Source organism: Balaenoptera physalus, assembly GCF_965194825.1.
Source record: "Balaenoptera physalus genome assembly, chromosome: 7".
Lineage (NCBI taxonomy): Eukaryota > Metazoa > Chordata > Mammalia > Artiodactyla > Balaenopteridae > Balaenoptera > Balaenoptera physalus.
The window spans coordinates 47,300,097-47,319,330 of record NC_138886.1 but is presented as its reverse complement, the minus strand read 5'-3'; the positions used below and the strand labels follow the sequence as shown (position 1 = coordinate 47,319,330).

The 19,234-nt window shown below is 39.1% G+C and overlaps 1 long non-coding RNA gene across 3 annotated transcripts in view; it reads right to left on the bottom strand.

The window, feature by feature from the left end:
- Nucleotides 1-12,744, bottom strand: part of LOC309664987 — a 121,725-nt gene extending 108,981 nt beyond the window's left edge. For 2 of the 3 annotated variants that reach the window (XR_014266121.1, XR_014266122.1), the window contains exons 1-2: nt 11,092-12,744; nt 8,111-8,181 (exon numbers count right to left, since the gene is read on the bottom strand). This is a non-coding gene — a long non-coding RNA (uncharacterized lncRNA). The other variant, XR_014266123.1, reaches the window with a different exon arrangement.
- Between the last annotated feature and the right edge of the window lie 6,490 nt (nt 12,745-19,234).

Here is a 19,234-nt window from a genome sequence, read left to right as displayed (position 1 = left end):
TACACGACTTTCAATGTATGCTTGTTGAATGACTGAACAAATGAGCAAACAAATGAATGAACTCAACCCCTTAATAAGAAGAAAAAAATCCTTAGGCCTTTTCAATGACCTAAATTTGTCAAAGTATTTTGGGCTTTTCCTAATTTACTTTCTGTTTCACTTAATCAAATAAGATGTAACTTAAAAGGGAAGTAAAGATTAGACAGAAGAATTAAGCCATAGACCAAAGCAGGGCAAAAAAGGGGTTCCTGCCTGCATATTTGAATAGTATAAATGAAAATGTGTCTCCTTGTCACCCTTTACAGTCATCTTGGAAATCAACTTCACCCCACTGCCTCAGTGGGTGAGCTCGGATATATTTGTTTCAGGTGGATGTTTTTGGCCTGTGTATGGTGAACTACAATCAGAGATGCTGATAGCTCAGAAAACGGAATACAATGGTAAATATAGGCCACAGTCATCCAAATCTTGTGAGCTGGATAGAATTTCTTCAGGCTGATGATTTTTAAGAGCTGTCTTCAGAGCTTGCTGTTATTATAATTATGTTATTAAAAATAATTATCTAATAGGCAGAGTACAGAGGATTTTTAGGGCAGTGAAACTATTCTGTATGATACTATAGTGGTGGATACATGTCATTATACATTTGTCCAAACCCACAGAATGTACAACACCAAGAGTGAACCCTAATGTAAACTCTGAACTCTAGGATAATGACATGTCAATGTGGATTCATCAGATATTACAAATGTACCACTCTGGAGGGTGATGCTGATAATGAGGGGGGCTGTGCGTGTATGGGGGCAGAGGGTATATGGAAAATCTCTGTACCTTCCTCTCAATTTTTCTGTGCTCAATTTTTCTGTGAACCTAAAACTGCTCAAAAACACTAAGTCTATTTAAAAAATTATCTGCTAAAAAAAATAAATAATATAAAAGATACCCCCTCTTCCACACGCTAATCAAAAAAAGTGGCTAGAAAGCTTATGAACAGGGGAAAACAAAGCGAGATGTCCTTAAAGTTTTTAGGTACTATTCTAAAACCAACACTTTACTTTAGTACCCTTTACTATAATAAAATGCAAAAATTCCTGTGTACTCTATTCAGATTTTGATAACATCTGAATGTTATCAACATTTGCGGGACAAAAGAAGTGTTTTTTCACCTTACCTTGGCATATTACAATTATTAGTGTGGTAGCTAAAATAATCTTGTTTTTTTCTTAGATGTTATTTATCTATTAGTATGAAGAATGTAATAAATTAGGGTGAGTTACTTTGTGTTGCTACCCACCCAATGTTCATTGGGGACAGAGATGCTTCTAGCAACTCAAAAAGTTTAACAAATAGTTTTTCCTCTTTTTTCAGTAAAGTCATCAAGTTATTATTAATTTTTAACTCTATCTGGGAAAATTTTAATGAGCTTTCAATTACAATGTTTCTATGTAACTTGCAAATGGAAGATACCTCCATCCTACTATCTGCTATTATTATAAACACAGCTTTGAGTCTGAACAATCCAATGCTGATTAGAGGTTTTCCGCATTAAGCCTTGGTCTCATTTCTAAAGTTTAACAAATAACACAATACATAATTCTCTGGCACATCCAGTCCTTTTGTGTCAGGCAGTTGACGCTCTCTCTACTCACGTGACAAGCAAACAGAAAGCATACTATAATCAAATAAGCAGGCTATGATTAACTTTGCTCAGAGCTGTCCCTAAACTCCCTGTAACTCCACAGTGGTTCTTAGACAAAAATATGGCAAGGCATATTTCTCTAATGAAGAGAAAATCTCTGATTAAGAGCATTTGATGTTTCTTATTTTTTAAGTGATTATGAATTGAATTAGCACAGGGCCTAGCCACAACTGTCTCTCCTGTATTATTTTCACTCGCTTCTGCTACACAAAGCCAATCATCTGTGAGGTGCTGGCCTTTATAATGTGACCATTATAATACATAATGGGACCATTATGTTAATTAATTAATTGAGCAGTAATGCAGGCAGCCCATTCCCATTATCCGGAAATGGGACACATTCCAGCCACGTCCGTGAAATCAGTAGATGCAGCAGTTATTTCCATGTTTCTTGCGTGTCTGCAGATAGTCAACCAAACATTAATAATGCACTTGAAAATATGAAGTCACAGCTGGTAGCTAACAGCACTGAACTCAGGGCATCTTCACAAGCTTGGTTACTTTCTCTCTTCATTGACAGCACATGTTTAAGTTGCAAATAGTAGGAACTGAGCAGCATCTCAGCTGCCTTCCCGTGACAGACATTATCAACCATTTGGTGCCCCCATACACACAAAGAACTAAGTAAGTTAACAGTATGCAAAGCTTTTAGACCACTCCAGTGACAGGACTATCACTCTGTCTGACTCCAGAATCAACTCCAAACCACTTTGCTCTAATGTCAGTAATTTCTTTCTTATCCCAAGCAAGGTTATCTTGTGGCTAACATGTTCCCCCCTCTGGGAAAATGTTCTTATTAGATGGATTAATAAGGTGGCTAAGAATGAAGAAGCTTAGTGCTCAAGGAGAATCTGTCCAGGAGAGTCACTCTGACCCCCCAAAAGCCCTGGGGGTTTAATATGTCTAGAGCATAACTAGATTAATTGAATTTCAAAACCTTAAATAATTGCTGGTGGTATGGATGCTGTGTGTCATGCCACAGATCCCCCTTCTAGGACTGAAGGATTTATTGGTCTAGCTGTTTCTGGGAAGGATGTCAACTGACGGTCCTCAGGGCTGTTCCACCCAATGTCACATCCCTTCCTGGGGCAGCCAGCATCCAATGATTGGTCCATGCTTCCTCCTCTCAAATAAGAACAACTCTGAAAAGCCATCCCGGCTTCAGTGCTCCCTGTGGGGTCCCCTAGACCTTGCTTTAGACAACATTACAACACTAATGATTTCCTTTCCTAATCCCGCTTCCTTCCTGTTCCCTTCCTTCTACAAGTTTTGATCCTTAAAGCACTCCCTAATAAACAATTTGCATACTAATTTCCACCTCAGAGTCCATTTCCTGGAGAACCAACATGCAATATCTGGCCTTTCCTTTTCCTTACCTTATACGACATACTATCACTTTCTTGCAGTTGTAATTAGCCAGTGGAGGATGTGTTAATCATATATATGTATGATTTCCACATGAAATTTCTGAGGGTGTAGATACTGCCTACTTTATACTACTTATACTACTCTACACTTGCTGAAAATCAAATACAGTTACAATTTAATGAATGTTCACTGAACAGAAGAAGCTCCAGGGAAGGGTGGGGTGGTAAGTTATTATTACTCAATAAGTGGTAAATATCTTATTTGAGGCTAACTAGTAACTTCAGGGGACTGCAAGTGAGTTAAATTCATTTGGGGCTAGCATTATGCACAGGCAGCTACATTAAACACTGGGAAGTGCCTGCATATTGTTTCCCTTTGGGTACATTTGGGGTTGGGGAAACTGACTTTGCAAAGCAGTGAATAGTTTGTTGATTTTAAAATTCCTTACTTCAAGAAATTTTTGAAAAATGTCTTCCCATTATCTGTTTTTCTCTCTGCACAGAATTTTATATGTTAGCCTTTTGGATTTGTTTAATTGATCCAAAGTTAGAATTAGTTAAGAAAATTATTACTAGTAAGTAGTGTTATTGTCAAACAAATAGACTTAGGAATAATGTAAGCCATAATTAGTTGGTGTCATCTTACCCCTTAAGATCCAGGGGAGATAGGCTCAACTCTTTATCCCATGTGGAAAGTCCAAGACATTCCTCAACAATTCTACGAATTTCTGGAGGGCTTATGTTCTCAGTGTCAGCTCTGACTCCAAGTTCCTATTCTGTTGAATTTGTCGAGTTTGGAATTGATCTTTTCATCACCTCCTGTTTTCCTTATTTCGTACCATGTCGATACAATGTAGAACCCAGTCTTTCTTCCTTCCTCCCTCCCTCTCTCTCACACACATACAGTCCACACAAGGCATTCTTGTATGTAGCCAACTTTACTAGAGTTTTGAAAAGATGAAAGTTACTTTACGAAGATTGCAAAAACATGCATATGATATTCGTCATCCTTGCTTTTTAAAAACGTCTTCCATCCTTTTCTGCAACAATTGGCACTCCACCTCCCTCTCTTCATTCCTCCCTCCCTGTGTGCACACTCTCATTTAAAAGAAGAAAAAAAATCCCCTCATTCTCTTATAGAGAATAATTCAGCCCTAACAGACACGTATTAGGTCATTTTGACTGCAAGTGACAGAAAACCCAATTCAAACTGGTTTATGCAAGAGAATCTGTTGAGTCTTATAATAAAAGCCCAGGACTAGAACTTATTTCTGGTATGGTTGGATATGGGAACTCTGCCCTGCTTGCAGATCAGCTTTCCTTCTTTAAGTCCGTCGGCTCCATTCTCCCTAGTACTGACTCTCTCTCATGTATCTTTTGCTCATTGTTGCAAGATTACTGTACTAACTTTTCACATGTTTCAGCATTCAACACCAACTGAAAGGGTGAGCCTGCCTCAACCCCAGAAGTCTCAGCAGTCTCACTGCATTGCACTGGCGCGAGTGAATCACGTGCCGATCCCTCAGCCTATCACTGTGGGTAGGGGAATGCAGTGTACTCATTGGCTTAAGCCTACTTCCCCTCATCCAACCCGGGAGCTCCAGGGGTAGGATTAGTCTGATTCAAACCACGTGGAAAGGGAATTCCCTGGCGGTCCAATGGTTAGGACTACTTTCACTGCTGAGGGTCCGGCTTCGATCCCTGATTGGGGGAACTAAGATCCCACAAGCCCCACAGCTCGGCCAAAAAAAAGGAAAGAAATGTCCAAACCACATGGAAGGAGTGACTGGCTCCTCAGAAGGAAACCAGTTACGAGAGACACGGAAAGGTGAAACATCACAGAGCAACAGCCGGAAACATCAAGATCCAGTAAACGCCTGATGCACCCCCACAGTCAGCTTAGGCATCCCTCTGAATATCTGAGGACTCCCTGCAGTTTTAAAATAATTACCTGCTCAATTAAGTCTGTAGACAAAGGCCATCTTTCTACCCATTGATAGTTTAGAGAAGGAGAGTTCATTTTTACAGATACTCTAAAAAGGCCTGCAGGCGCCAGAAATGTTCCATGTCTTGATGGTAGTAATTTACATGGGTGTATACAAATGTAAAACTTCAAGAAGTACACTTAAGGTTTGTGTATTTTACCATATACGTGTTATTACACTTCAGTTAATTTTATTTTTTAATTTTCTGCAAGATGACCAACAAATGTCCAGTGTGATTTGGAGTGCAATCAAGCCTCTTATCTTCGGTCTGCCTTTATACTAAGCCTTATTCACCCAGAGGTGAAGACATAGCTTAGCTGAGGTCACCAGGATAGGAAATCCAATATGGGTTTGGGCTTAAGTCTTAGTTTGTATTAATACAGTTGTGTTTGTCTGAAGTCTCTTTCGGGATATATATATATATATATATATAACTTAGTATATTTACATAAACATTTAGAGGATGAAGAGAACCTGAAAGATAATGTCTATAATTAAGGCTTCTAACTATTTTCCTAAATTATTCAGGTTAACATATTCAAGGCAGAAAAATAGTTTGTCTTCTATCAGAAATAGAGTTAATCAAATCATTAGTCCTTAGTGAAACAAACACATCAGATTTTCCCTCAGAGCAGATTATAGTGGACTTTGAATCCTGTACTACCTATATGACTTTGGGCAAGTCACTTGCTTGTGCCTGAGCTTCAGTTCCACATCTGTAAAATAATAAGTGAGGTTCCCCTCTTCCAAGGCTGCTCTGAGAAACAGAGATGGCATGCACAAAAGGTCTTCGTGAAATGGTTAAGTCTTATTATTATTCTGATCCCCCCTACCAACTGTTTTTGATAGGATTAATCACATTTTTTTCAGTGCCTCTTTTGAACTTATCTTCTTCGAATGGATTTTTCCTTCATAATTACTTCTAAGGTTAAGTGATTCAAGGGGTTGGTCCAGCAACCCCTTCCATTTTCCAATACATTAGAACACCTTGCTTGAATTTCATCTTACATTTTTCAGATGCTGTATCTATATGGCTTCTTATCTTTCTAGATCTTTTGCAGTTCAATCTTCTAATTCATTCTGCTTACAATATTATTCCTCTTTGAAATTTCATTGTCAACTGTGGCCAACCTGAGTAAGGACAGCTCTTGATTTCTCTTCATCTGTTTCAATCATTGTATACTTCTCTGATTGTACAAGTAAGATGAATAAGGAATAACTGTTGGTACAGAGAAAGTGGCAATTTTCTTTTTGAAAGGTGGGATTATTCTTACATAAGGAAAAGCTTACTGTTTTTCATAAGCTTCTGCAGAGAATTATGAGAAAGGAGATTTAATGAGAGTTTTAAGAACATTTTACAGATTAGTTCACTACCTCAGGTCTATGTCTAGCAAGTAGAAAGCATAATTTTAGGTACTTAACTTATACTTTTATCTAATTTAATCCTTCTACGAGTTTGCTATTGTTTTCTTCCTTTTACACATGTGTTAACTTGTCCAAGGTCACATGGTAAGTTACATGGCAGAGACATATTTTGATAGGGATGCATCTAAATCTAATGCTTGTGCTTTTTCCAAAAGATATTCTTCAGAGGCCCTTATCTGGTAGAGTTTGGTGGATCTCCAACCAGGTAAAGATAAGACATAAGCTTTGGTAACAGAATACTGACTTGCTAGCCACATGGTTTCTGTACAGGATTCAAATATTTCCTTTTAACTAGAGTGTAAATCAGGAAGGAAGGAACAAAGGAAGAAAAACGGTCACTTTACTTCTACTGAGGACTGCCCAAGAATAATAATAATTTATAAAATGCCAGTCTTAGATTGCTTCAATAGGAACTTCCATTACTTATAAAGAAGGTATCCTAGAAAGTGGGTTATTCAGTGTAAGGATGGATCACCAAGCAATTAAAAGAATTAGCCTTAATGAAAATTACAGTGTCTAAGATCCAAGACCAATAATTGCCACCTTCCAGGACAGTAAGAACCTGGACTCAGAAGACTTTTGGGAAACTAATTTTATAATGTAATTACTTCTTTTAATATTAATTTAAGTGTAAAATTGAAAAATTTGAGAAGACCATCTCAGTATGTCCTCATGGGGGCACATCTGTATTATAAGTTTGCAAACCCAAATGGCTAGAATGATACAGTTATCAACATTTAAACATGCTAACATGCACATGACTAATATTATTGACATGTTGAGCTATATTCAGGTATTTGTTTATTAAATTAGCATATTGCTAGGAAAAATGTATAATTAAAAGTAGATAATAGTGCCTTCCCCTTCCATCCTTCGTCATTCTTTTGGAAAAGCAGACATTGTTAGTCACTATAAAGTCAAAGATGATCCTTATCCTAGACTCAGAGGCCCTGGAAAGTATTACTGGGTCAGGGAGTTACTCAGATTTACAGTCCAAACAAGTTCCTACTCTGAGTGGCTGTGTGCATTGCAGCTTTCACATCCCTGCTGTTGAACCATAGCAGCTACTACTGCATTTCTGGGACCTTTTTTTTTTTTTGTTACTGCTTCTCATCTGTGGTTCTCCAGATCCATTGCTCAAGATTAACCAAACATAACACACAAAGATCAATGTTCAGCTTTGAAATATAAAAGCATTATGTCCAAATGTTAAAAACAAGGTCAGCAATAAATCATGTTGGAAAGAAGCAGAATGTCATAAACGCAAGACAAGAGATTATAAATCATAATTCACAACATGGGGCTCCACCATCCTAAGAAGTTCGGAAGAAAAAGGGCAAAACGTTCAGAGGGTTCAGAGGGAAAGGCAAAGGGGAAGGGTCACAAGCCCAGACAGACTAACTAGGTGTCATAGTAACGTTGGTTTGCTCGTTTATTGTTTTTCATCCTGGTGAATGCGGTGCTGATAATACTAAGCTTTTTGGTTGTTTGTTTGGCTGGTTTTCAAAGGTCACTCTAGGAAGTGTGATATCAGTTATTTAGAAGACCCTAAATCTCATGTGCTTAGTTAAAGATGTTCCTAACATCTTAAGGGCAAAACACTGAAAATCTTATAGTAGAAAGAGTAAACTTACATTGAGTTCTTCTGGTATCCCTTGGGAATGTGGCATCATCCCGACTTCTTTCAATACATGGTAGCAAATCACTGACACAAAGAGAAGAACGATTTACTATAAGTTAGAGAGAAGCCACAACCACAAATCTAAATGTCAGCTTTCTAGGTCAACTACAAAGCTAATAATGGTATAAAACTACTAATGACTGTACATCATATTTTCCTTGTGATGAAACATAATTACAATATGTTAATATTTACAAATCACATTGAGGCTCTCAGATGAAGTGAAGTGATAAGTAAATAAATATTACATAAGTAAGCGATTACACAAGCAAGTAATGCCTCTGAAATTGTGTACTGTAAATTTGAAAACACTAATTGCTTTACAGGACCCAGGCCTATAGACAACATGGGAAGCGATGCTGTTTAGAATGAAATCAACTCCTCTCTACCAAAGAAGAAAATAAGGTTCCAATCTACCTAATTTTTTATATACCACTGGAGACATTCTGAACACACAGTATCAGTTCAGGATAGTTGATCTGAGAACATGGATAAGTAAATGGCCTGATCTTTTTCTATTATGTGTTTACGTGCAGGCAGTGCATAAAAATAACTTTTAAATATTTTAAAATATTTGACGGCCAGTATAGTGAGAGAGAAATATATGTGGGGGTAACTCATTCTTTGACTCATATTCAGGTGAGATGTAAACATTAAGTACTGCAAATATGGAAAACTTGATTTTCGTGAATTTTCTTTTTTAAAGTATAGTGTTTTAATCTTTTATAAATAGGAAGGAAAATGGGGAGAAATGGAGAGCAGGAAATCACATTTCTAGTTAAATATTTTTAACTCACAGCTTTGGAAACTCAAGATTCCAGATCATTTTGGATGTTTAAAGAAAGCAAAAATCCAGTCTGCCATATTATACACAGCATTTGGGGATGTGATAAGCTTACTTTTCCCCCCATTCAACAATTCTCTACAGACTCATCTGTAACAATGAGAAGCAGAGAAAATTTTCTTTTTTCTCACTTGATTGCTTTAAAATGACTTATGGTAAAATACCTTAAAATTGCCCTAGAATCAAAGGGCTTTTCTCTGTAGTTCTTCACAAAAATAACTGCACAGGTATTCACTAAACCCAAAAGAGCTTTGGTTCTGGGCCCAGATCACACACTAAGAAATTTAGCCCTATTTTACTGGCTTCTTTATACTCTTCCATATTTTCTGAATTTCCTACAAGGGACATATATCACTTTTATAATCAGAAAAAAAATCACATAAAGAAGTTTAGTTCATATCCAAAACTTGCTCAAGAAAAATGAGAGGATAAGCTGGCGATCATGCTGTAAATTCTATAAGCTCCACCACCTGAGTCTGTGTATGGCTTTCACAACTATTTCTTATGTTTAGTAGCAAACATTTTGGATGATATAAACAAACACTATTACTTCTTCCCCCCTTACTGATAAGCACTGAAGCATGTGTGCACTTACATAATTTTCTTCAGCATGGAGGTTAAAAAATAAATTATCCAGCAGCTTTACAAACAATGTGAAGGCTGCGTTAATAAATCTGAAGCTCTGGTCAGCGTTAAGCCATCTGAGATTTTTGCTAGGCGGAGACTGTCAGGCCTATCAAAGAGAGCAAGGATGAACTTCTCAACTGAAAATTATTATTTTAGGGAGTGTAAGGCGAGGCAACACATTCTCATAAAAATTTGGAGAGATCAAAGCAGCAGGAGGCTGAAGATTTACCACCAGTTCTGATACTTACAAGCTCTGTGACCCTGGACCATTTACTTAACCTCTCTGAGCCTCTGTTTCCATTTATAAAATGATAATAATAGGACCTATTTGGAGTGTTATGGCAAGGATTAAACTAGTTAAAGTGCTTAGGACATCTACTAGGACATGGAAAGTGCTCAAATGTTAACTCTTATAGAAACCAGAATGGTCTTCTCCACTTACATGACAGTGGTGTAAAAATGAAAAGCAGAGTTTGAATGTTTTAAAATATATTTATTACACAGTAGACTAGGTTGGACCACTAAGTTCCCTTACCTTCACGCTAAGAGTACTATTTGGGATTCGAATCTTCAGCAGCCCCTAAAATGATGCCACCTGAGTAGTTGCTCATCCTAGAAGTGGCAAATGGAAATTCCCTGTGCGAAATTAGAGAAAACCTAGGCTTGCGTTTCAGGCTCTAGAAGGTTGTTTCTAGAGAGAAAATCATGTTCCATTGGAGGATAAGAATCTGCTTATAACATTAAGGGAAAGCCATTCCCAAATATTCACTTAGAGTGAGAGAATTGCTAATAACTTGTCCCATGTTGATTTTTCATGACTGCCCCATACCGCAGGTATTGTTTTAATCCCTGGTTAAAACTGAGGCTCAGAGAGGTTAAGAGACTTGCTTCCTGTTACACAACAAGTAAACGGCAGCCTGGGCACTCTGGTGTTTAACTGTAAGTGGGGCATCCATTTATTTGAGAAAAAAACATGTTAGTCTCACCCTTAAAAAAAAAAAATGCTGGTGGTGGGGAGGACGCCACTGAGAAAGAGAAGAACAAAGAGGAAAAATTCAGTCTGCAGTTTCTTTCCCTGGAGGGCAGAGCCAACCACAATTGCCCCAGAAGCAAAGCCGGAGCTGGCAGACGCCGGGGTGAAAGGACAATCTTCCCGGGGACCTAAGGAGAAGGTGTGCCTTCAAAAGGTGTTCGCCGCGGTACTGCTCCCCTCCCCCACTACCCACTAACCTGTGTGTCACTAGTGTGGGTTTGCAAGCCGTCGCCAGGGAGTGGAGCAAGCCTCTGTGCTATAAACAAGAGCAAGTGCCAGAGCCCCTGGCCGGCCTCTCCAAGGCCGGACTGCCAAGGAAACCTGGCGTTGTGACAGCAAGGGCTCGCCATGCCGCACGGCCAGTGGTCACCGAGGAGCCACTCTGGGGAGGACAACCAGGCGGGACAACACCCCACCCCTCAAGGCTCACCTTGGAGAAGAGTGAGGTCTCTCCCATCAGTGAGTTGTGTAGGCTCTTAAAATTCCTCTAGCCTGAGTGTTTCAGGAATCCCCGGGAAGAAGTCAAATTGTGTGTGCGCGCGCGTGCGCGCACCGGTGTGAGCGTGCCCGTGTGTGCGTCCACGCACCGGTGTGGGCGTGCCCGTGTGTGCGTCCACGTGGGCGCGCGCGCACAAAGGCCCACAGGTTTCTAGAGAAAAGGTCTAGAGCTCTGAGCAAATTCGGAGAGCTCTTGACCCTCATGGGAGAAACCATATTCGGGAGAAGAACATACCCCTGTCTTCCAGAAAAGAACACCGAGCTCACCACTTTTATTTCTGGAGCAAATGAGCCCAGGCTCTCAGCCCACTTTCCTCTTACAAAACCCTAAGGCACTTAAGAGAGACCACAGGGGAAAAAAATAACTCAGCCCCTTTTCTAATCTAAACCTAATCCTCCTTAAACCTCGCCTGACCCGGGCTACCAGGAATGCTGCCAGTGCCAAATGATATGATGTTTATTCAGCTTAGGTTTTAGCCCGCTGCTCCTGAGCCACAAAATCAAAGGGGAATGTTCCAGCCACCACCTGCTGATGAATGGGTAAACAAGGGCCCGTCAAGAAAGAGGAGCCCCAGTGTTTGAAGACAATGCCTTTGTGTAGTTCTGGCTCAAATAAGGGCACAGCTCCTAAGGAACAGGCTTGAGACATGCATAAATGCCCCGCCAACTAGTTCAGGAGCCTGGGTGCAGCTGTTCCTAATGCACCCTCTGCCTCCTGCTACCCCTCACACCACAAGAGTACCCGGGACACCATGTCCCCTCTCCCAGAAGAAGCTGGCAAGGTACCATTTGTGAATCAGTTAGGTTTATGCTGGAAGAGCATTTTCCACATTATTCTCTGAGAAGCCTCAGCTCTGTAAGAGCAACGTAGAGCTCAGAACACATGACCTGACCCCCATTTTACCAGAGCAGTGGTTTTGATCTGTTTTAAATCTGGGGGACCTGCATGAGATTTGGGGGGTGGGGGGATTTCTGTTGCTAAAAACAGAATGTTTGAAAAACATTCTTGTAGTATCAGATTTGGTACATCCTTACACAAGAGGGGTTTAAATGAAATAAGTCTTATAGATCCTGAGATCCAGCAAGCTGGTTTTGTTCTCAGTTTTCTCTGCTTCCCTCCTCTGAACAAATGTCTCTTTATTACTCTTTAAATGTGTGATCGGATCAGCATCATCCTCTCAGGAATCATAACCCTGGGAAGAGTAGCTAACATTTATTCAGGGTCTGTTGTGTCACGTGACGTGCTGGGAGTTTTCATGCATTATCTCACTGGAACCACTGCAGCCCTCTGGGTGGAGGATCACTCTCCTTGGCTCTCAGGTGAGGGCAGTGAAGCAGAAACACAACTACAGCAATAACAACATTCACAACAGCAGCTTGCCTCCATGCACTCAGGGCTCTTAAATGATGGACCAGAACTGTAACCCAGGTAGTAACTCAAAACCTGAGTCCTGACTCTGTATAATGTCACCTCTAATGTTTAACAAGCAAGAAGTGTGTGTGAGCGTGCGTGTGCGTGTGTGAGCGTGCGTGTGCATGTGTGTGTAAATCAGATGTAAATTATTTTTACATCTTAAAAATAAATCTCAAAAAAAAAATAAATAAATAAATCTCAATAAAGTCTGAAAGTAAAAATAGGAATAAAAAAATTACCCATCATTCCACCATTCCAAGACCACCAACTGTTAACATTTGGGCATATTTCCTCCCAGTGTATTTTTATGTATAATTTTTAGTTCTGCACATTTAAAACAGCTGTGATTGTCTATGCATATTTTATTTTGCATTTGTCACTTAATATGACAACAAAATATGATGATGTTTTTCATAACATTTCAAATTCTCTGTCATTTTTACTGGCTAAATAATAGTCTTTTAGGTGGAGCAATTCAGTTTAACAAACATTTATTGAGCACATAATATATAATACTGTTCTTTTCTTCAAGGAACTAGCAGTCTAGTATAGGGAAAATAAGGCACATAGATAACTGTATGGTTATAATAGCTAACACTACTGAACATAGACTGTGTTCCAGGCACTATTCACATGAATGAACTCATTGAATTCTCTTAGCAACCTTATGAGTAGGGACAATCTCTCTACTCTTTCAATAGCTGTCAAAGACTGAGGCACATCTCGCTAACAAGATGGTATTTCTAGGTAGAATAATAGCTCCTTGAAGATGTCCACCTCCTAATCCCCAGAACAAGTTTGTGATAACTTGTTATAGCAGCCATAGGAAATGAAAACACTAGGATTCAAACCCTGACAGTTTGACTTCTAGAGCCATTATTCTTAACTATGGTCATATATGTTGGGCAAGGTAATTAACTGTGCTCAGGGCACTATAAGCGCCTAAAGAAAGGACACTTAGAGCACTAGGGAAGAAGAGGAAGACAAAAACCAGACTCTTTAAAGCTGGACAGGAGTTATGAAGGCAGTGAGCAAAGGAAGGATGAGGAATTGAATTACCATACGAAGCTCTCCATGCTATCATAAGTGAAAAAATTCTAATATTATGTACAATAGTTTTCCCATTTCTGTTTAAAGATATGTGTGAGTATATGTTTATAATCATAAGTGAAGTTGATACACTCCCATAGTTATCTCTGGAGAGTGCGTTTGTGGGAAACGTAAGGGGAGATTTTTACTTTTTACTTACAAATTTTCGTATTTTTTGAAAATTTCGCCAGACGTGTACTTTGGGTTAAAATCTTTTTTTGTAAAATAAGTAAAGTAGGGGCTTCTCTGGTGGCGCAGTTGTTGAGAATCTGCCTGCCAATGCAAGAGACGCGGGTTCGAGCCCTGGTCCGGGAAGATCCCACATGCCGCGGAGCAACTGGGCCCGTGAGCCACAATTGCTGAGCCTGCGCGTCTGGAGCCTGTGCTCCGCAACGAGAGGCCGCGATAGTGAGAGGCCCGCGCACAGCGATGAAGAGTGGCCCCCGCTTGTCACAACTAGAGGAAGCCCTCGCACAGAAACGAAGACCCAACACAGCCATAAATGAATAAATAAATAAATTTTTAAAAAATCCTTAAAAAAAAAAATTAAGTAAAGTAGTATATATATAGACCATTTTTCTAAGCTGAAGAAAATAAAATGCATCACTGGGATGCAAATCTTTGTGCATAAAGCACTGTGCTTCTGTAGAATGATTTCCTTAATACAGAAAATTCCTGGAGGTAGAATTGCTGAACCAATAAATAGAAACATTCGGAAAACCTATACATATTTAAAAAATTAAATATACCAGAGATGGTACCCAGTTAGTAAACCAAACTGTGTGAGAGGAGAGGAGATATTTAACAGGTGAACAGAAGAGATGATAGTTGTCTACTCATATGTGAAGGTTGATACGTGGTATTCAATGTATTAGTCTGCTAGTACCACAGACTAGGTGGCTTAAACAATAGAAATTTATTTTCTCACAATTTTAGAGGCTAGAAATCCAAGATCAAGGAGTTAGCAGGGCTCACTGAGGGTCCTCTCCTTGACTTATGGATGGTCTTCTTCTTGTATCTTCACGTGGCCTTTCCTCTGTGTATGTCTGTGTCCTAGTTTCCTCTTCTTACAAGGACGTCAGACAGATTGGATTAGGGTCACTCTAAAAACCTCATTTTAATTTAATTACCTCTTTAAAGACCCTAGTTTCAAGGAAGATACCATGTTCTGAGGTACTGAAGATTAGTACTTCAACATATGAATTTGCCGGGCGGTGGGGCGGGGGGGAGGACACACAATTCAGCCCACATCACAAAGAAGGCTCTAGAAGAACGAAACAATACCAATGAAGAGAATTTCTGTTCACTGAGAGAAGGAAACTTTGTAATATTTTAACGTCTCCCATAATGGAACAGAGCTAGAAAATGACATGGTGATTATGCTGATTTTAGGCTCACTCTTTATTCCCAGCCCTGCCCCAGTGCCGGCCTGGGTCAGCTGGGCTGGGCCACATGAAAACTGCATACACGCTGCTTGGACCTTTCTCTCTGGAAACTTAAACCTAAATCTGCCCTCAGCAACTGCATGACTCTTTCCCAGTACCCATCATGGTCCCACTTTGTTTCTGCAATCTATCTCCAAAGACAGCAGGATACAGTACAGCATAAATCATGAATAGGAAAAGAGTCTGGCTCCTTTCTCCTCCCAACAAAAGCTCCACTGTAATCTCTGTGTGCCCTTCACCTGTCTTTGATTCAGATCACAATCCTCTCCTATTGGAGTGAGAAAAGAGGGTGAGAGTAGTTTCTTGAGCTTTTTGTTGAGAGTACATTGCCAGTAAAGAGAGTTGTAGAGTCTAAATCAGGAATCAGCAAACATTTCTGTCAAAATCCAGATAGTAAACATTTTAATGTTGCCGGCCACAGGATTGCTATTGTGAGTACTCAACTCTGCCATTGTAGTACCAAAGCAGCCACAGACAAAACAGTAAGGAAAAGAGCATCGTCATGTTCCAATGAAAAAAGCAGTGGACCAGCTTTAATCTATGGGCTGTGGTTTGCTATAATTCAAGAAAACTGAGAATATTTACTAGGTTGAATGAAAGTATGTAGCGAGCCCAGAATGATAAACTATGAATTGTATTAATTTCTTTTGTTGATTTATTTAATACACTATGTATATCTGGGTTTAAATCATAGTCTTGTTCCTTCTGAACACTCTCTGTTCATTTTTTATTATAAAGAGGGAAGGTCTGAAAATTAGTTTAATAATACATATTTCTGAACCTGAACTTTAACTTTTTAAAAAAGGTTTTGCCACATAATGCTTAGGTTAAATCTGCCACAGAAACAACACAACCACAGGCTATAATTACAAAATAAGGCACAGAGATAAAGGTCAAGATAAGTCCCGAAGAGCTGGTGTTTCATTGTGTTATTCATTCAACCAATATTTGCATATGTGCTATGTGCAAGGCACTAGAGCAAGTACTTCAGAGAATTCCAGGATGAAATAGACATGAACCCTATCTTCAAAGTCTGTTTAATAAAGTGACAATAGAACACCCTGGCCATCAGTTGTAGCCTAGGGAGAGCATGTGACCAAGTTAGAATAAACAGCTCTTCCTGTGCAATTTGAATCTAAAGTAGAATACCATGGCTGGGAGAGCATGCAACTATTTTATCAAGGAGAGAGTTCATTGCCTCATTCTGTGACTGGCTTATTTCATTTAGCATAATGTTCTTAAGGTTCATCTCTGCTGTCACAGATGGCAGAATTGCCCTTTTTAAGGCAGAATAATATTCCATTATTCCATTCTGCCTTCAAAGACCCAGCCCTTCTCTGAGTCAAGTTATTTTTTAATTAGACTAGGAACCAATTTATATTTAAATAAATAAATAAGATTAGTTAAGCAGAATGAGAGAATAGGAAAATTTTTCAAAATGATGCCCCTTCCTATTTTATTCTTGCTATATGTAAGAACATACATGTAAGCATAACAATTTAGGAATTCGTGGGGAAAGTAAAGAACAAATATAAAAATTTCTTTGCAGAGTGCAGTTTGGATCCTTTGTTTTCCCCCCTCTTTAAATCTTTACTGCATAGTCTTGAGTTCCATTGAAGACCCACAGATTCCAATTCAACAGGGAGCTGTTTTCTCCTTCATGGAAAAATCTCCATTTTAATGATTGCTACCCAGGGCTGCCTTATTAACTAAAGGGGGCACAGAGACTCAACTCTCAATTGTTGGTGATTATTGCAAGGTAATTCTTGCCATTTTTCCCTCCCCCAAGGGGCAGTTTAGCAGAAAATGTCCCACTACTAATTTAACCAATTGAACAGAAAATAAAACTAACAACCAAATAAATTTGGTTTTGGCTGGTAGAAGAATTGGCTGCCTATATGGTGCATCATGAAGGTTGAAGAAAGGCTCATATTTGCCAGTATCTGTGTCCCACCAGTATGCCAGGGGGGCAATTCTGTGGCTTGGGTTCTCCTAAATTGCAAACATGTTACTTACAAGGTATAATAAGTTATACATTAAACTTTTATTTCAACCACAGCTTAAAGAGAATTGCAAACTTAGCTATCAGGCAGTTTTGCAAATAACCACATAAAGCCTCGAGAGAGTAAGATTTAGAACAGTATATCTAAATGGGTAGAAAAAGACGAGGCAAAGTCAAGAATATGGGCTATTACAAAGGGCTGAGTGGGCAACCCGAACCAGCAGGTTTTCTTCTTCCACTATTCGCCTTTAGGCTCCTTATGCTTCTGCTAAAGCAGGCGTCTACAAGCTTTTTCTGTAAAGAGTCAGATAGTAAATATTTAAGCTCTTTAGCCATTATGGTCTCTGTCACAACTACTCAAATCTGCCATTATAGTACAAAAGAAGCCATAGACAATATGTAAATGAATGTGTAGCTGTTATTTCAATAGAACTTTAGTTATGGACCCAGAAATTTGAACTTTATATAATTTGTACATGCTGAAAACTCTTCTTCAATCTTTGGGGTTTTTTCCCACAGCCATTTAAAAATATAAAAACCATCCTTAGATCGGGGGCCATACGAAAACAGACGGCAGGCTGGTCGGGTCATAGTTTGTAGACTCTTTCTAAGCAAAAACCATTTGCTATTGTAAATACGTATCCTATGCTATTCCACTGCTCCTGCTGTTTCTTCTACTTAGAATGTTATTTTCCTGTCCCTACGCTTCCATATTGTACTCATAACCTGGTTCAATTACTCTCTCCCTTCCAAAGTAACTGCTCATACTCTTCAGTGCCTTTGTCTGTACCTCTCTGATAGCCTCAATCATTTCTGATCTGCATTACTTCGTGGTCCAAGATGCTTTATTTTTTTATCCTCCATGGCACTGAACTTAACATAGAGTTAACGCTCATAAATGTTTCTTGAGTCAAGGCAGCACCATTAGGGAATTCCCTGGCAGTCCAGTGGTTAGGACTCTGCGCTTCTACTGCAGGGGGCACGGGTTCGATCCCTGGTCAGGGAACTAAGATCTGGAAAGCCACATGGCACGGCCTAAAAAAAAAGGCAGCACCATTAGCATTTAGGAAACAATATAAGAGTGGAATAAAAATAAAGTTGAAAGAGAAGTGAAAGGTGTGCTTAACACTTGTAGAGGGTTGAATGGTGGCCCCTAAAACGATATGTCCACCTTCTAATACCTGGATCCTGTGAATGTGACCTTATTTGGAAAAGGATCTTTGCAGATGCAATTAAATTAAGGATCTTGAGATGAGATTATCCTGGATTACCCAAATGGGTCTTAAGTCCAATGACAAATGTCCTTATAAGAGAGAGAAGAAGACACACAGAAGAGAGGGCCATTGAGGACGAGGCAGAGATTGGAGTGAGGTAGACACAAAGATCGCCATTGCCACCAGAAGCTTGAAGAGGCAAGGAAGGAGTCGCCCTTTGAGCCCCCAGAGGGAGTACAGCCCTGCTGACACCTCAGTTTTGGTCTTTTGGCTCCAGAACTGTGAGAAAATACACTTCTATTGTTTTAAGCCACCCAGTTTGTTCTAATTGCTATGACAAAGCTCAGAAGCTATAACAACTTCCTTCTCCAAGTTGAGTTAATATAGAAATAGCTATTATTTATTTAGCATTTATTACGTGCAGCTTTACACAGATTATTATATTAAATATTCACAGCTATCTGTTGAATTTGGCATTATCCTTATCCCTTGTACAGATGAGAAAACTAACATTCAGAGAAGTCAAGTAACCTACATAAAGAGGCACTCAGCTAGTAAGTGATGGAACCAGAATTGAACCCAGCTGATCTGACTTCAGAGTCCCCTCCTCTTAATCACTGTATCATCTGTGAGAGTCTTCCTAATTATTCTTCTGATATTTCACATATCCTAAAAAAGATGGGGGAAATATTGGTTAATGGTTTCCTTCTTTGGGGGATGAAATTCCTCAAACTTGATTTCTACTATACCAGGAACCCATTCTTTTTTCTTTTGTTTTTTTTCTTGGCATTAAATAATTTTGTATTATCTCACCTGTGATAAGAAACACCAGATAATTTCAATAAAATAAAACATATTTAAAAATTTTTACATGTAATTTTTTTCTTGTTTTGCATTAAATAATTTTGTAT